At 46.3% G+C, this 17,680-nt stretch overlaps 1 protein-coding gene across 2 annotated transcripts in view; it reads left to right on the top strand.

Moving 5' to 3' along the window:
• The window catches only part of KTI12 (KTI12 chromatin associated homolog), a 298,251-nt gene that overhangs the window by 158,578 nt on the left and 121,993 nt on the right, over positions 1–17,680 (top strand). The gene's annotated exons all lie outside the window — the stretch shown is intronic.

The raw sequence follows: 17,680 nt of genomic DNA, 5'->3' as shown, positions 1-17,680 counted from the left end.
AAAAAACTCTACATATAGACTATCAACATATTAAACTTCCACCCACCAACTGCCACTGAACAATGTTCTACGAATCGTGTGCATCTACATTTCCCCATACGTATACCAAAAAAGTGTACATGGTGCTTCTATAAATGCACATGTGCATTGTGCAGTGACAGAAATGCATACATAAAACTGGCCGTGCGGATAGACAAGTGCTCATAGGAGCCCAGGAGGGATATGCCAAAGGATCCCAAGGTAGGAGGCCACTAGCTACCTGCTGGGGCAGAGGAGTCCCAGTGGTGGGGTACAGCTCAACTGTAACATCCCTAGAGTTTTTTTTTCTGTCAATTGAATAGGTTTTTCACAGTGAACATTTTTTCAAAATGTTAGATCACTGTTTTAAGTTATTAATGATTCCACTTTTAACATGTATGAAAGAACTATAAACCTCCTTTAACAAACACATTTTTTGCAACGCATGCTTATGTGAGTCATTCTCGGCAGCACATACATACCCCAGTAGGCAAATCGGAGTAGGCATTTGTCCTTGCCGAAGGCCAGGCCCTTGGCACACGGCAGAAAAGTTATATCACTATTTTTTGTACCTATGTTTCGACAATTTCAAAAAAGTAAAATGCAGGACAGATTTCCAAAAGCATCCTTTCAGGTCTTTGCTGATGATCCTTGCACACCTTTGCTACAATCCTGTCCAGCACTCCAGGCTGCAGCCACAAGCAGATTTTCTTTCTCCCATTTAAACCTACAGCTTCGGAAATGCTGCATGCCCCAATAAATAGAAAGTAGGCATTTGTCCTTGCCAAGTGCCAGGCCCATTGTCCATGCACCAAACCTGTATCTCGATTTTGCTTTTTTGTGCCACTGCCCACGGCTGAAAAGTTATCAATATTTTTACTTTTTTGTACTTAAGTTTCCATACTTTGAAAAAAATAAACCACAGGACAAGTTTACAAAGGCATCCTTTCAGGTCCTTGCTGATGCTCCTCATGCAGGTTTGACTATGCTGTATGCCCCAATAATCAAATCAGAGTACACAATTATCAAGTAATTGCAGGGCGGTAGAATGGGTAGATCACTGCACTTCATCTAGATTACTTGCTGCTGGTGATTTTGTTTGTGAAGGTGCCCTTCCTTCTTAAAGTGTTAGGTTTGGAATAAGCCATTGAGCCCCGTTTACCTCAGCACTGGGTTATTCAATCAGTAACTGTTGTCATAATAAAGCAGTCTTCAAAACCATTCTTGATGCTATATTTGTTAGAACTCAGCCGACATGTAATTCGGTTGAGACTCTCCCAGGGGCCATCCACCCAAGAACAAGTCAATGGGCTGTGTTCGTGCTGGTAGAGAGTTTCCCAGATCCCCCTCCCCCTGTTTTGTAATTCGACTCGCTAGAGTATTTCTCAAGGCATGTGGATAGTGGGCCAGTCGTTGCTGCGAGGTTGTGGAAATTAGTCCAGCATTCAATCCCAATATCTTGTCCCACTGTGGTCGTAAATAATGGTGGCTAATAATTTCAAGGGATGGCCTGGTGGGCACCTGGTTCGGTGTGCTTGGTAATTATCTGCTGATTAGCATTGTCCGAGTCTATGCAACGATAGTCATGGCAATCGGTTCATGCAATCCTGTGCAGCACTTTGGGCTGAAGCCACAGACAGAATTTTAGCCATGGGCAGAATTTATTTTCCCATTCAAACCTATCCCAATTTTGACAAAATTTACCACATATCCAGTTCTTGGTGGCCATGCCCACTTTAACCGTATTGTTAGTCTCTTGTGTTCATGGCCAGAAGCCAGATTGTCCATGAATCGGACAATCTGGCCACTGCCCATGGCCACCAGCTATACCTCAGTCACCAATGGTATATTACTATTTGTTGTACCTACATTATGACACTTTTAAAAAAAATAAGACCGACCCATGCATGGCTATTTATTAGCATGGTTACATGGCATTGACCTTGCGTGCTTGTTGCACCCCCACCCCCTGCTGACTCCCTCATCTCCAGCCGAGTGGTAAAATGTGCTGTAAATTGTCAGTTTATTGCTTGTGGGTTTTCCTTCCACATAAAATGATGCATTTGTAGGCCGCCTGTGCTGTAAATTGACTTCCTGAAGACACGAGAGTTGGGTTAAGTTCTGCCTGCTACACCTTGTCTGAATGTATGTATTAATGAGATTCGTATATTGCAAACCTACCGTACAAGTGCAGAGCTCTGCACAAAAATGGAAATAGACCTGCGTGAGCGTCAACGTTCCCACCGCGAATGGTTAACGCTTGTTCACTCTGTGTCTACTTTCTTTTGCGATCTACCTCTCCCAGTCACTTTTTTATGTAAAAAAAAAATACAAACACTTGCTGCTTTTTTAAATAGTAGAATTCGGGCTGAACTCAGCTTTTAGTAAACATTTTATTGCGAGTCCTTAATAGCATGTATTATCGGACCATGGCATCTTACAGTTGAATTCAAAGTAGGTCTTACAAAGAGTTTTGGCTGTGCTGTTGATTGAAAATTGGTTACGCATGATCCTGTATCGAGTAGCAGCAGGTGGTATGATGCTGGCAGAATTTTGTTCTTTTCACTTAACCATCTATCTTTAATATATCAAGTCACATTTTCATTATCGTTTTACTGTAGCCATGGTTTCAGTTAATTTCAGTCCCTGGATTAGGGTCATCACTGCTGCTGGCTAGTTTTGATTTAGCCATTTTGATGACACAGCAAATTCTGCGATGACTGAAGTACAAATGCATATTAATGCAAAAAAAGGAAGCGGGAGTCTAGCATGCCTAAAGGCAGAGTCTGCTGTATTTCTTCACACCGATTTGCTTGAATTTAGTGTATTTAGCACTACTCTGTTGCATGGGTATTTAACATACACACTGACGAGTATCTCTTAGACAGCTCACTTGGTCAAAAAAGCATATTCTTAGAGAAGTGTTTCGTAACACTGTTAAAAAAAATGGTTGGGTAAATACATATCAAATACAAAAAATTCTCTTAAATGACATTTTAAAATAATTATGCTCACTAGCACAACCTTTTTTGTTTTAAATAACCAACTACATTTATCTGACAAAGTATATCCGCATCTAGGTATATTATTAGAAGGGGAATTTTTTCTGGCTATCGTGCAGACAGTGTAAAAGGATGCTAGGTCTCGTCTGATGCACGAGAAGCCTCTGGATATTGTAGGACCCACGTCTAAACCTTTGATCTTCCCTGGATCCCTCTTTTTTGAAGAGGGAAAATAAGAACGTGCCCTCCGTCCCTGAAGACCCTTTAACCGAAAGGACAATATGGTCGCCGTTCATACAAATTCGCACCCATTCCAACTGTTCCCACAATGTACAATTATCACGAGAGATACACTCCCAGCAGGCCCTATAATCTAGCAGTAGTGCGAAGCCTACCCAGAGTGAACCAAGAGACACGAGAATGAGCTGGAGACGGTCACATGGGGGACTCGACTAAGCCGTGAGACAGCAATCCACTTGTCGATAGAGACACCATGATGACTTAGCTACATTAGACATGAAGCACATGTGTTATCCACACACTCTGGACACACACACACATACTCAACTACACAAAGTACACAGGTATACAGTTCTATAGCTAGAGGACAGTGACAGTACACTGTCTGCACTTTAATTATTTAGCCATTAGGCCTGCCACAGCAGCGCAGTAACACAAGAAGCAAGAAAGAGCTTGTGTAAATGCTTGCAGATGCTCAAATGCAAATAACCCCATGGTGTGACAAGAGCACTCGAGGGATCCTGACAGCCATAATGGATTAACCTACAGACTATAAGACAACGGGCACAGAGAAGCCAGACGATGGCTTAGGAAATATAGGCAGCTGCGATCAGCCTAGGAAGGATACCCCAGGCCTCAAAGAATTATGTGCAAGCTCAACTACTTTGGCAGGAGCGAAGCCCCTACCAAAGTTGCAATGTTGCAAAGGACATTCCTCACTCTGAACCTAAGTAACACCGGCTGCAGGAGAGGTAAGCTCTCAGACAAAATACAGAACAATTTGGAGGTCCCGGGCTCACAGACATGGTCTCCCAGCACGTGATCTGGCCGAGCTGAGGGGCTGCCAAGATTGGGCCTTGAGAAGAGCACCCTGTTCCGCTGTCTAGACAATGGATGCAACAAAGTTGTCAGTCACGTTACAGCACTGCGTTGGGAACTGGAGTGCGCTGATTACAACTATCTACACACCACTATAATGCTGATACATAATTACACAAGGCACTCTTCACAGGTGTTCCACGGCTGGGAACAGCGTTAGTCCCAGGCTAGGGGGTGGGGGAGGAGCTGGTCTCCTGGCTCATCCAAATATAGCCAAGGACTCTTGGGGCTCACAGTGAGGGTCATCAACCAATCGCAGGGCTTACTTACTATTTTCAAGTAACAACTTTTTGGGAATGGCTAAACTGAACATCTGACACTACAGGGGCCAATAACATAGCACCTCTATACGTTTCCATATGGGACCTACTACTCGACAGCCTATCCCGAGTTAAGATAGGTTTTTGAGCCGGTTCCCTAGGATAACGCTAATTGTGACGTCAGATAACCACAAAACTGGCCTGCAAGCTAGGGTCCGTTGAGAGCTTCATGGACATTCTTCCATGTATGTGATCCCTGTGGCGTGTCAGTTATAATAAACCACAGTAATTTCTTGCCTCTGTGTTGACCTGGCGTTCTTGATTAGGACAAGGGGAAGGAGTTAGGCCTTCCACGGACTCGCACCCGCGGGCCCCCAGAGTGGCTCGGCTGGACCAGGGGGCTGCCCCTAACCCTTTGTTATACACACAAGAGGGAAAGAAGGTACCGAAAGGCAGAGGCATTACTAGATTCCTCTTCAACAAGCCCTTGGCTAAGCAACAGTACAAAACCTGATGGGCAAGCAAAAATAATATTTCATGAATGGAACACCAACCCTCTTGTGCCACGCCTCCCTCTTGGACCCCAGCTCACCAATGTTGGTAACCTGATGGTCCACGTAGAGTAGTAATTCACCTTTATGGTCATGGGTCGCTTAGCAGGTGTGGTTAAACCGGTAGGTTGGTACTGAGGAGGGCGTTGTCTAGCACCTTATTAACGTCACTAGGTTTGTTCTGCCACGCTTTCACCCTGCACACGATTTGTATGGGGCAGGATTAGCTCTGGTGCCGAAGATATCTTCAAAGGTTCTCCCTTTATCTCACAGGGTATTTAGTAATTTCAAATGGATTGTGTCCTCCCACATATTCCTCGTCTTAAATTTCCATATCCAGCTTCAGGTGCTTTGGACATTTTTTCCCAGCAGAGGCGATGTGCGTCACTGCCTATCAACTCGATGTCCCTCGGAGGTCTTCTTCTCGATGTCGACGTCATTAGTGGTATATGCACGCGCAGCGAACGTTGGCTTCTGTTCCGTTTTTCTGCAAAAGCTATCGCTTCGGATATGGTACGCTTCAGTTCTCGATCGAGAATCTTCGAGTAAAAATCTTAAAAAATGGCATCATCATCTGCATCTTTGACTACGAGATGGGGTTTAAGAAGTGCCAGGATTGTGGGGCAAAGATGTCCCTTACAGAACCCCATGGGGTGTCTGTGGTGCCTCGATTACTCTCACACAACCTTGAAATGCAAGGTCTGCCTATCCATGACAGCGAAAGCCCTGAAAGAGCAAAGAGGAAAATTAGCGGCAGGTAGGTCAACATCCTCTTCGACGACCCCGTCGAAAAGACCGTTTCAGATGATTCGAGAAATATTGCTCCTTCTCAGAAGAATACAAAAAGATTGAGATCACGCAGTGGTTTTCACCACTCGTCATCTTCGCAGCGTTCGAAGAAGAGGCACTATAGGTCAGTCTTTGTCGTCGAGTTCCTCCCCAGAATGGGTAAAATGCCCGACTGAAATCAGCCTCTCCGGCTGAGTGGGAGAAGTTTTGAGTTAAAATAATGCAAGTATTCGAGAGTGCAGCCTTGACCCCCCCCCCCCCCCCCTCGAAGACTTATGAAAGCCATGTCCAGGTTAAAAATTCTACAAAAATAAGTGCAAAACCCATGTGACCTTGGACCCGGGAAGCAAAGTCGAAGGATCCCTCGAGTCAAGACAAATCTTCCTCGAGGAAGAAGTCCTCGACGCTGAGCGTGTCAAAGCTCTCGACATCAACGGTATCGAAGAATTCGGCACCACCATCAATGCCATTGAGGATTACAGAAAGTGTATACAACACTACCAAGAAGGGATTTTTTTTGTAGTCACTTTCTTCAATTCATGAGGAAGCGGAACATTCCTCTGGTTCACAACCTTATTTTTCTTCAATATGGAACCCCTGGGGTACCTGAACCCTTGATCTCAGAGGAATCAAGGTTCAAAAATGTACTTGAGTCTGTGCAAAATGCAAGCATACTAGATATGTCCCCAGAATTAGAGTTTGGGAGACCTGACCCTATTGACCATGCTGAAGGGTCTAACAATGTCCAGGGTGGTGTAATACATGGGGTGGAAATGGCACACACCAATATAGGAACAGGATGATCTTACTGACATCGTAGATAAAGGACCCCAGGAGGATCCTATTCTTCCTTTTTCATGTGGCATTGCAAAGGAAAGTAAATACAAATTGGGAGACGTCAGAATAAATTCTGGCAGCGAATCGGAAACTAACATCCACATACAGGGTGTCAGTAGTGACCCCAGTTATCTGATGATGCATCCCACGCGTGAAAGTTTGATGGTACAGGCAGCCACATCCACCTCAAAACCAAACGCATACCCGACTATTCCCCTAGACAGAAATGACCAGCGTTACAACGCTTTGGCCAAGAAAGTTTTCTCTGAGGGAAGTATGGCTCTAAAGCCAGCAAATGTGTGCACATTGGCCAGATTCACTCATACTATTTGCCAATTTGTAGCAATGACGGCTGAGCATATCCCCAAAGGGGAGTAAAGAGATGGATGTTTAAATCTAGTCAAGGATGGGAAGGATGCAATGTGCAAATCCCTCCAGACAGGTCTCGACACGGTGTCAGCAGGGCCATGGCGGCTAGTTAAGGAAGTCGTTTTTGCTCCAGATGTGCAATCCTGACCCTTTGATGGCAAACATTTATTTGGTAACTAGGCTGACAAGAGCCTGGAGGAACTGCAGACCCCCAATGCAGCAGCAAAATTCCTTGGTGCTGCTGTTAGACGGCCACAAAACCACCCCACTGGCACACCGTGGAGGGGTAGGTGCTTCCGATTTTACTCCTTAGTTGAAAGGGGGAGAGGACTGTCCAATCGGAGGTCAGAAAAGATTTCCCCGTCGTGGATGGGGAAGAGCTAATAGAACAGCCCAGGCAGCGGCTACTTTACCATCCGCCACTGCTCCAGCTGCCTCAAAGCCTCTCTGGGGTGTTAGTTCACAAGACGTCAGTGAGAGGCAGACTCTCACTGCATCTGAAAGAAAGACGAGGCATTACTCCAGATGCATGGGCATTGGAAATAGGTGCCCAGGGGTACTGTCTTCCCTTTTCTAAAAAAGCCTCAGTCAGCCAACTGGGAACAACTCTTTCAAAGTTCCAGATCCTCTCCTTATGCAGGAAATATTGACCCTGCTAGAAAAAGGTACTATAGAACCAGTACCTGTAGCGGAGAGGAACAAGGGTTGGTACTCCCCTTACTTCCTAATTCCAAAAAAGGACGGAGGATTGAGACCCCTCTTGGATTTAAGAGACTTGAACAAGTTCCTGAGGAAGGAGAAGTTCAAGATGGTTACAGTTTCTCAGATCCTTCAAGCCCTCCGGCTTCAGGACTGGATGGTATCATTGGACCTTCAGGATGCTTACTTTCATGTATCAATCCATCACAAGCACTGACAGTACCTGAGGTTCGCCGTTGGTGGTACTCATTATCAGTTTAGAGTTCTGCCATTTGGGCTGACCTCCGCCCAAGGCTTTTCACTAAGTTGATGGCGGTGGTAGCAGTGATTCTCAGGAGATGGGGCTGGGGTGAGGAGGGGATTCACATCTACCCCTACCTGGAGAATTGGCTGATCAGGGTCAGTTCCGCCGAACAAGCCCTGGAACATCTCGGCTCTACCTGTAACTCCCTTCATACTGGGCTTCTCCCTCAACTTCAAGAAGTCCCACATGATACCATTTCAAAAGCTCCAATTCATTGGAGCAGACCTGGGTGCATCCCTGGGAAAAGCCTCACCACGGAAGCGAGGGCTCAAGATATTCTGCAGATGGTCACCAAATTCCAAAGTGCCCAACTTCTCCTGGCCTTCGACTTTCTGGGGTTGGTCGGCCTCATGGCATCCTGCATTTCTCTGGTGCCAGAGGCGCGCTGGAGAATGAGATCTCTCCAGTGGGCTCTCTGGACTCAATGGTCTCAATTCTCACGCAGGATGTCGGATCTCCTTTTAGGTTCAAAACAGTTACGCAGTATCTCCTTTGGAGGACCTGTGAGGACAACATTCTGAAGGGCAAACCTTTTTGGCAGCCATGGCCGGAGATGAAGGTAATAATAGATGCCTCACTCACAGGGTGGGGAGCACATACCAACTATCTGACAACGGTTGTTGGTCTCCACCGGAGTCCAAACTACATATCAACCTTTTGGAGCTGAGGGCAATCAGACTAGCGCTGCATACCTTTCGGCCCTGTGTACGGGCAAAAAATGGCCTGATAATAACTTCAACACAGTGGTCATGTACTACCTCACCAAGAGAGGTGGTGTTGGGTCACTACCACTGTGCAGAGAGGCAATGCAGCTCTGGTTCTGGGCAATTTAAGAAGGAGTCTCCTTATCGGCAGTTCACCTAACCGGAGGGGAGAATATGGCGGCGGACTCTTTGAGCAGGCAGAGCACAGGGTGGGTGGGAGTTGGCTCAGAAAATCTTGTTGTAAAGACCCAAGTGGATCTGTTGGCGACCAGTGTCAACCGTAAGTGCGAGCAGTACTGCTCAACGCAATTACCCCTAAGAGGAGCTCTAGGAGACTCAATCATGGTGGACTGGGAGTTTCCACTCCTGTATCTAATTCACCCAGGCCCCGTCATTCCTCAAGTCATCAGGAGGTTCAGGAAATCCATTATCCTAATTGCTACGGATTGGGCCAGGAGGATGTGGTACCCAGACCTTCTGGACATGCCCTCCAATACGTCGTCCACAAAGAGGGGACCTTCTCGAGAGAGGGGGGGGGTCGTGTTTTTCATTCAGAGATCAAGACTCTCAACCTTCACAGATGGTTTCTGAGAGGTTGAGATACAAGGATTGGGACCTCCCGGAAGACATAATCGAGATTTTGCTTTTCGGCCTGAAGGCCAGCAACAGTCTTTGTACTGCTGCCATTGGATCAAATTCTGCAGCTGGTGCAGGGATAAGAATGAGGATCCATTTACATGCAATACACCTATGGTCTTATTTTTACTACGCTTACAATTGCAAGATGTATCTTTCTTCAAGATCCCTCTTGTGATAAATTCTTAAAAGGACTAACAAATACATTTCCCCCAGTCCCATTTCAAGTCCCAACTGGGGACCTCAACTTGAGGTTGAGATTGCTAATGTGTGCTCCATTTGAGCCTATCCATACCTGCCCTTTAAGGTTATTAACTTTAAAGACCATCCTTTTAGTGGCCATTACATCAGCCCGAAGAGTGAGTGAACTACAGACCTTGTCCTGAAAGCCCCCTTCTATTTTTTATTTTTTTTGTTGTTTATAACTATCACATATGTAGAACATATGCATACTAAAAAAGACACTCAAAAGCATTATAAAAAATAGTCAATCACAAATAAAAACCATAACAAAAAAGAAGGAAAACATTTATTAAATTCATCTATATACATAGAATATCACATTAAATTTCAGTTAATAAAAATAGAGTTCCATACTCAAGTAGAACTACAGATTAATGATATTAAATCAAGAGGAAGAAAATCAAGAGGAGGAAGAACTACATCAGACATCTTTACATTAAACAGAAGATCCCAGATCTAACAGTTTGACAACAACTTCTTCAAATTTTAACAAATATTTGTTTACACTCTTCCAAACCTGCATAATGGCGATAGTAAGGCCTGTACTATAACTAGACAAAAAATCTCAACCAAAAAATGTCATTGGTAATATACTCCAAATTGGCCACAAACTTGGTAAAATACCTTTCATACACGGGTAAATCTTATATTCAAGAATATTCTGCGTGTAGCAGGTTAAGGCAACAGCTTCAAATACATTTGATGCTGTTTGTATTAAAAAAAATCCTAGAGAAAGAACCCAAACATTTCATACTTGCCACCTTTTTCGTGGCTCATACCCAGTCCCTTTTTTTTATACACTTTTTGAGGGATTTAAGCATAGCTCCTTCACCATGTTCCAAGCACAGTGTCCAGCCTATTCTCCCAAGAAATTGTAGATTTTTATCCTGAAATGTGCTCAATGTCCCAGTTTTCCCACCCTCCAGGCAATCTTGTACAAGAGGGAATTTTGACAAGCAAATTTAATCTTGATGTACAACTTGGCTTGGTTAAATTCAATGATAGCAGTCAAAGAAATCAAAGCCACCGCTAAGCGGACTGCCTCAATAGCAGTATAGTTGGAAAGACCGAATAATCTTCTCCAAAGTAGGCCCTCAATTAGATCAGCCCCAGCAGACCAGTCCGAGTAGTGTGTCTCGAGTGCATACAGAAAAACAGCAGGTGGTTTCTGTTTGTAGATGTTAAGGATGTCCAGTAGACTGTACCCCACAGTTCGCTTTGAGAAAGACATCACTGCAGACATAGTGGACAGTATCTTTACTCTTGTATTCTGTTATAGCCTCTTGTTCACTCATGTCCTACCCGAATACACCTCAGGACCCAAGTATTTATACCAGGTGACCTTTTTTATATCACCCAGAGGGCACTGAATTACAGATTTTCTACAGCATTTGCGGCCGACCGCCATAAATTGGCTTTTTGCCAGATTTATTTGTCAGCATACTCGCAGACCGCCTTGGTGCAATGGAAAATGCCAATGTAGGTGTTATCAAATCTAAGATCAGCATAGCCGATCCACCCAACCTTGATGGTGCCAATTCTTGGGAAAGCATGACTTTTAGACATAAAGATTCCCCCAAAATCGTCCATAAACAAAACAGTATAGGGGGCAGGGCACAGCCTTGCTTGACACCCTTTCTGACTGATATAAGGGCTGACATCAATCCTTGATTATTTAGCCGGACCCTAGCCATGTTATCCTCGTACATCATCTTACATGCTTAGAGGCGTTGTGGTTGGCATGCCCAATAGTTCGAGTTTCGCCTATAACTTTGTACGATTTACCATGTCAAATGCGGAGGCAAAATCCACGAATAACATGTACGAAGGGTGCTCGTCGACACTATTGGCTTGCTCTATGAGAGTATTAACAATGAAGATGTTGTCATTAGTGGAGCAGGCTTTGCGAAACCCAAGTTAGTCCCTATCCATTATATTCTCATTATCAATCCAGGCATTTATTTCTTTATCAGTGTACAGAAGATTTTACTCGGTTCATCTGTTAAAGCCAGGAGGCGGTAGTTCTCAGGAAGATTACGGGGACCATTCTTGAACACCGGCATGATGTTAGATGTTCTTCACAAGTTAGGGATAGTACCGGTATCAGTTATCTTGCCAAAGACTATTGTGAGAATATCCGCCCAGATTTCTGGGTTATCCTTGATTACAACATTACATAACCCATCTGTGGCTGGGGCTCTGGAAGAGTTCAATTTCTTGATGATGCAAATTATATCTTCCCTATTGATGATAAGATTAGGAATAGTTTTTTTTTCCTGATAGATCATATCGACTTTAAACTTATCGGAGAGAAGGTTAACCCAAGAAGAACTATCAATAGTAACGGAGTTGATGCCTATCGCAGTTAGTGACCGATTTAAAGCTAGCCCAGAATTTGTTTTGTGTCCCCGTCCAGTAGTATGCGCACCATGTGTTGCCAATTGGTGTTAATGCCAGAGGCCCAGTAGCGTCTAACCCAATTTCTATCATTGTTCTTAATCGGGTGTTTAGCCATAAGTAGAACCTCAGGGCAGAGACCACTGCGCACACATGCTCTTAAATTTTCTGCGCATCGTTCTGTTTCATTCGCTCCTGGACCTAATTTTGGCACCACACACTTCTTATAGCTCCGCTTAGCTCGACAACATCATTGTGTTCAGCAATAGTTAGAATGGACACCTACAACATCTCGAAGATCGTGACGACTCTCTATTCCGCCGGATTGAACATCAACCCTAAGAAGACCGTGCTAGGTGCAACACAAACCCGGTACTTGGGATACTTGGTCGGTGGGGGTGTTATCAGACCACAGTTGGACAAAGTCAAGGCTATCCTAAGATTACCCATGCCAGTGAACAGGAAACAGGTCAGGGCTTTCTTATGCTTTGTAGGTTACTACAGGCGTTTTATCCTGTTATTCTCTTCAGGTCCTCCTACAAAGGTGATCTGCTTTTGGACATAGCCGCTGTTCACACCTTCCGACAGCTGAAGGTGGTCATTTCGGCTCTGCCGGTCTTACGGTGTCCGAACTTTGCTTAACATTTCTATCTACAAACCGATGCCTCCGGCACAGGATTGGGAGCTGTACTGTCACAAGTCCTCAAGCACGACATGTATCCTGTGGCCTTCATCAGCCTCAAGCTATTACCTCATGAACGTAGCTATTCGATGATCAAAAAAGAATGCCTCGCCATCAAGTGGGCAGTGGAATCCCTGAGATACTATCTATTGGGCCGTACCTTCACTGTCTTCACTGATCACGCTCCCTTGAAGTGGCTGTCCGTCCAGAAGGACTGTAACAGCGTTGTTTTCTCACACTTCAACCGTTGTGCTTCTGGACTGTGCACAAGCCGGCTTCCTTTCAGGTGCTCCCGGATTACCTGTCTCGGAGTGCGTATCGGTCCGAACGGCTCGACTCTTCGGGGTGGGTGTGTAAGGGTGCAGGGAAGCCTATGGTATCAATCAACATGGACAGACGGGAGGATGCCGAACCCTGGCACGTCCCGCTCATTCAGCAACCTCCGGTGGTAGACGGCGCTGGTAGCCAAAAACTCACGTGCTGGCGATTGGGAGCTGAGGATGGACAGGAGGATGCCGAACCCTGTTGCGTGCCGCACACGCAGCAACCTCTGGTGGTAGAAGGCACCGGTAGCCAAGAATTCATGTGCTGGCCTTTGGGGACTGCAAGCATTGGGGATCACCCCGAACAGGATGCCAGCACCCGCCTAACCCACAGAGATCCATACAGGGCAACACAGGCGAAAACCACCATTACACTGACACGAGGGATTACGGCGAGTTGGAAGAGCCGCTGATCCTACCCATTCCACTGCAACGCCTCTCGCAAGGCAAAGCGCTCCTACCCAACCCAGAACACTTAATGTGTATTCACGAGGTACACCCCTCACTTGGCTACTCGGCACCTCCTTTCACGTCAGCACAACCCAGTGAGGCCTCATGGCAAGCCGTGAGCTGGGGAAAAGGGTGCAGGGCATGGGAGGGTCGAAGTAGACAAACGCAGCCTCCCGGCTCAGATTGGCTGATACCTCACCAGCCCTTACATACGGCAAACAGGAAGGAGGGACTAAGTGAAACGTTCTCTTCCTCTTGCAGGAGAGACAGGCCTCAGAGCAGGGAACCACAACAGAGTTCCGCTGGGGCTCGGAGGAATGAGCAACATGTCCTCCCTGTTAATCCTTACTACAGAACCCTGAAGAAAAGGGGTTACCAAGAGACTGACACAAGTCCACGAGTTCCTGGGGTCCAAGGAACTCTTTAATATCGTTTTGAATAAAACAACCATTTTGTTTAGGCAATTGGCATCGTCCTCATCCTTTCACATATTCATATCCAGGATTGATTCTACAGTGCTTTCAAGCATCTGCTGCATCTGAAATAAATATGCTGAGCACCAGGAAGCTGAGAAGGCTCTTTGTGATTAGTCTTCTTAATGCGATTTCTTTGTTCATGTGTTTCAGACTGGATGGAGAAGGGTGATTTGTGCATGGTGGCTCCTGCTTCTCGTTTTGTGGTATGCTATGTCCAAGATGCAGTGTTTCTCATACATGAAGCAACCACACGTACTAGCCTCATACATGTCTTGCCTGTCTGTGTGCTCCGTGCTCAGTGCTGGACCAAATGCTAGCCCCCTTACTGTGGCTCATCTCTGCACAAGTCACTACTGACATGCAAGCGATCAGAAGCACCCACTCCTCTGGATGCCTGTTTCCTTGTACTGCTGTGGGCGCTTGGGCGCTTGGATGCTGCTGGAATGATGCATCTGCTATGCAAGGTGTTTTTAAGCACCCCCACCACCCAGAGAGAACTGCTACACGAGGTCCCTGGAAGCAGATATGCGGGGAACAGGGAACGCCTGTCTGCACTGAACTGCCTTGAAGATGGTGGTCTTAAGAGTGTGTAGCCTTCACGTTCTCTCTTCCAAAAGAAGACTAATCAGTTGATTTGTAAGCACATTGTATGTCAAACTAGTTGCTGTTTCTGAAGTGGTCGCACCCCTAGTGTAGAACTGTGATAAGGTGGGGACCAGTGAGAACATCTAGCCGATTCTAATTGAATAGAGCTTCTGTGCCTTTCTATTCTACGATCTTCCACTGTCTTATAAATTGAAAATTTAAATCCACATCTCAAATCTCAGCACACTATTTTGGCATATTCCCATTTACCCACGCAAGTTCCTGGGAAAGAGTAAGATGTGTGAATGATCAGCACAGATTTCGAAGCTACAAGTCCCTATTTGTGATTTTTAGTAAGCTGTAAAACCGGTGTGATCTCAGAAGCAGAAAAGACCATAAACCTCTAGAAACTGGGACACTAGGAACGATTGGTTGATCTATTGTCTTTTTAAATGCAAGAGCCATGACTTCAAATGAAAACGGGCCATAACAGAATGTCTTGCTGAAAGACGTCTGTGCACTCGTCCACTGGAATAAAGAAGGGTAGAAGATACTTGAAGAAACACTCTCTCCGGGAGCACTGTTGGGCACAACAGAAATGGCTGCCTGATATGTGAGCTCCCGCGCAATTGAAATCCTTAGTCTAAACTATCCTGTTATGGGGCTGCCCACGGAGCTGAAAACGACCCACATTTGCAGATAAGGAACTCTGGCATACACGGCAGAAATTTCAAGCAGAAACGGCCACGCGACACCAAGCAAAGACCGACTAAACATTCCTCCGGTACGAGGTGGAAGCCCGGGTCGGACCGGAGTTCCACGGGACATTCACCAGTAGACGCAGCGAGATGGAGGACTACTGGTGGGCGGAGCCTCAAATGTGAATGTGCCGAGACGTGGCTGACTCCTGCGGCTTAACGGCCACACTGTACCGTCCCAAACCAAAGAGCAGTCTGGAATATATCCCCAGAACACTACCTGGGCGACCATAGGGAGCACATGACCCTCGCCGGGGCCATACAGTGCCAGGCTGCACAGCAGGAGCTGGCGCGAGAAGCTGAGCCGTGTGGACCTCACACGGGGCCGGGCGGGACCACAACACCCGGTGAACGCATAGCCTACATGACAACAGAAGGTGCGTTGGGCGAGCTGAGCGAACCGCGGCTATACAGCGGGGAAGGGCATGCTACGGAAAACACGAAACGCCAAGTAAGTGCAACAGGCTCGTGACTCAATCAACACCCCGCAGCGGGCAGCAACAGTCGGTGAGAACTATACGCAAACCTAAGACTACACAGCAACCCCGAAACGATAGCTGGAACAGGCACACCCCTTGAAATAACTGCTCCAGCCCTCTAATTGTTACGCTCACCTGGTATCCACAGGGACGCCAGCCAGCCGGGTTACTCGCTGGTATGCTTCTCAGCTTTGCCCTGATGTGGTCTGCGGGGAAGGTTCTGCCTTGTGGTAGAATTAGGCGTGCTCTCCGTCCTGCCTTCTTTGCAAGGGCGCGTTGTCTTTCATGGGCGAGTGCGGTCCAGTTACTTCACTGACGCCGGCCCGTTTGATATTGTTCAGGTAGGTCTGATTGCTGTTCTTTAGTTTTGTTGCTATCCTGCATGCCTTTCTTTGTTTAAAATGTCTCTTTTTTTCTCCCTTAGGTATGCGGAGCTTCAGCGCGGCGAACTGGCTTGGTTGAGCCCCGCTGGTAAATGATGGCGCATTAAGAGAGCTATGATGCGGTAAGTAAGCGCTATGCCCAGCACTGCGAAGACTTGCCTTTGCTAACCTGTGTTTTCCTTCCTTGTAGGTCGCGGTGTTCTTCAGCGCAAGTAGAATGTCCGGAGTGATGCCAGCCGAGAGGCGACCAGCCAGGTAAGCCTTTTGAGCAGTTCGTAATTTGTAAATGTCTCTACTTCTTTCTTTAATATTGCCTCTATCTTCCTCTTTCAGGTCGTTCTGTCCGGGAGACGTGCAGATTCGAGGAAGCTGTTCTCAGTAGCTGTGAGTGTTTAAAGATGAAGACTGCAGGTATGATGATGATGATGATGATGATGATGATGATGATGCTGCTGCTGCTAATGTTGTTCCTTTTGTCTCCTTTAAGGTTCTGCTTCTCCGAGATTCGAGGGAATAGCTGGACACGGTGAGCGTCACGTTGCAAGCTGCAAAGTAACGTGAAGCGTGTTGTCTTGCTCGGGTGTGGTTTAAATAGCCCCAAGAAAATAGTCCAGGTAAAGTAGTTCCTAGGCTACCACACCCAAAACACTAGACCGCATAGCTTGGTTCTCGGGAACCAAGCTATGTGGATGCCTCCATGTTGGCTGACAATACAATAAAGTAGTTCCCAAGCACATTGTTTTTTCATGGTGTATGAGCCTGGCGCCATAGGCGCCAGGACTGGCCCCATGAGGGCTTTTGAAGAGGATGCCAGGCTCTAGAGGCCCGAGTCCTGACTCCACCTTGCCAATGGGTTTGCCAGAGGGGGTTTTGGGCGAGGTTCGTGACAGCACTCCCCCCTAAGGCCCCTCCCATGGTGTTCCTTCTGTCTGGCCCAGGCTTGGTTGGGAAGTTCCGATGGAATTCCCTGATTAGACGTGTGCGTGGATATTCTCATCTGGGCTCCCAGGTTCTATCTTGTGGTCCAAATCCTTTCCAATCGGCGAGATAATATAGCTTGGTCCTAGAGTATTTAGAGTCCAAGATATCTTTGACTTCGAATTCTGGTTCTCCGTCAACAAGTATGGGCTTAGGTGGTGTCCCAATCCGTGTGCCGGGTTGCATTGGTTTCAGGAGGGACACATGGAATACCAGGTGGATGTGTAGATTAGGTGGTAAATCCAGTTTCACGGCTGCTGTGTTGATAATTGCCTTAATGGCATAGGGTCCTAAGAATCTGGGATGAAAAGTCCGGATTCCCTTGATGGGTACGAATTTAGCAGCTAACCAAACTTTGTCTCCTACTTGATAATCAGGGGACTTTTTCCGGTGTTGGTCGGCGAATCTCTTTTGTTTTTCTTTGGCATGAATAAGGTGTTCCTTTGCCCTTTTGAAAGCCTGAGTAATGGTTGTGTGTAGAGTCTTTACCGCTGGCATTTCCAAGCTGGCTGGAAGGTCTAGTTCAGAGGTACGTGGATGTCTGCCATAAAGGGTATAGAAGGGCGTTTGTCCCGTGCTTGAATGCAAAGAATTGTTATATGCATTTTCGGCTATCTGTAGTAGGTCTTTCCAATTCC

Source organism: Ambystoma mexicanum, chromosome 11 (genome assembly GCF_040938575.1).
Source record: "Ambystoma mexicanum isolate Mex_15411 chromosome 11, UKY_AmexF1_1, whole genome shotgun sequence".
NCBI classification, from domain to species: domain Eukaryota; kingdom Metazoa; phylum Chordata; class Amphibia; order Caudata; family Ambystomatidae; genus Ambystoma; species Ambystoma mexicanum.
This window is presented reverse-complemented; position numbering and strand designations above follow the sequence as displayed.